Genomic DNA, 1,908 nt, shown 5'->3' on the forward strand with positions numbered 1-1,908 from the left:
CAGAAAAATGTCATGTGAGGGATCTGCAGATAGATGCAGGAGACAGGACATGGTGGTGAGGAGAGGTATTGGCAAGGAGCACCTGGGAATAAAGAGCTTGATGGCAGTGTCTATTCCTTTGCTGCCTGTTGTCTTTGCTGGGGCTAGGCTGGGCCAGTTTTAGATGATGGTCCTGAGCAGACCTAGCTCACAGGATGCCAGAAGAGATCTGAACCAAACCAGTGTCCTCTAGGGGTTTAAGTCAATAAAAACCAATGGAAATCGAACCAGCCTTGTAGTGGTGATAAAATGCTTAATAAGCATTCTTTCTTTGGCTTTCTCAGCTGTAAAGCAATTAAGAGGGAGTGGTGGTTTCTCTAACGGATTGAAATGGATGGGACCCTTAATTGAGGCTGCAAAGCAGTTTTTAAAGCCCAGCTTAGACACTCTCTGCCTCTGAATGGATGAGGCTGGGGGTATTCAGGCTGATGGCTGGCAGGGCAGCCCACCAGCAGACCAGGAAAACTGCTGGATAACAGGGACACGAGTAAATGGAAAATAAAAACAAAGGAAGCACTTTGTTGACAGGAGACTAGGTCAGGTTCTGGTCAAATCATTTGATAATCAGATGGTCACTTGTAGAAATTACTGTTCTAAACATTTTACACACAGATAATGCGAACTTATCACACAGATAAACGTGCAGAAAACATTACTGTAGCAAAGGTCTTAATGCTGGAGGATCATAACCTGTTATTTATTACCTGAACATCTTCCCACTAAAACCATGTGCAGTATACTGGACTAGAGAAACAAAATGGAGTTGACAAACATTACCTAGTGGTTAATTCAAGTTTGTTTAATAACAGTAAGAATCCCACCTGTTTTGCTTTACGCTGAATCCCTGTCCTGGAAGGAAAGCCAGAGCTTTTGGCATTACACTGCTTAGCTGAGGGAGGAACCATCACGTGGTGTTGGAAGCCACCCGTGGGAGGGGACGATGAGGTGAGGGTTAGTGTGATGTGGTTCTGAGGTCCTCCAGCCTAGTGATGGGCAGGTAGTAGCGAAATTAGGGCTGTCACTTCTCTCCTGGATTTCGGCCTCGCTAAAGGGGATCTACGTCCTTCTCATGCCATTAGTCAGAGCTGGGTATCTGAAGAACTTGGCCAGAGTTGCCCTAGGCTGTTGAATACTTGGATTCATGTCTTTGTCCTACTGCAGCTTTCCAGGTCCGTAAATTAACTCCTAAATATTGGCCCATTGGTGCTTCTGAAGGCTGCTGGTGATTTTCATATCTTGTTATTGCTTGGAACCAGACACAGCTGAGCACTAAAGATTTAATCAAATATTTCCTCTAGATATTCTTCTCCACGTTTTCTCCTGTTTGTTTCATGCAGACAGCTCTAGCCGTTTTCATTACAGTGGGTGTACCTGGCTTTCCCCTCCTTAGTGTTGTCCCCAACAACAGAGTTGAGATGGTTAACCTGTTTCCCGGGACTAGTTTTGCTGTGGTTGACTGGGTTATGAAGTCAGAAGAGCTGGCCATGTGCAACTGGAGCTGCCTTGGAAGGGCAACCTGATGCTGATGAGCCCAATGTGATCCCCTAGACCTTGGGCACTGGGTAGGACAGCAGATGGAGTTGGTGGGGAATGAGGAGTTCTATATAATAAGGACATCTTTATTGCTACTATCCAACTCTGCAGAGCAGAGGAAGAAAACTGTGCTTTGGTCTTCCTGGAACAAGGCAAAGCCTGGGTGGAGGCTTTGATTTATCATTCCGGTCAGTCAGTACTGGTATGTTTTGGAAAGGCTGTCCCGTGGTCTACAAACACACGCTGCTCTCAGGAAAGCAAGCCTTCAGAACAGGTCTGAACACGTTTGGGCTGCTGGAAGGCACACATGGATAAACAGGCTGGTGAAATCAGAAG

Source organism: Calidris pugnax, unplaced genomic scaffold (assembly GCF_001431845.1).
Source record: "Calidris pugnax isolate Ruff unplaced genomic scaffold, ASM143184v1 scaffold49, whole genome shotgun sequence".
In the NCBI taxonomy this organism is placed as follows: Eukaryota; Metazoa; Chordata; class Aves; order Charadriiformes; family Scolopacidae; genus Calidris; species Calidris pugnax.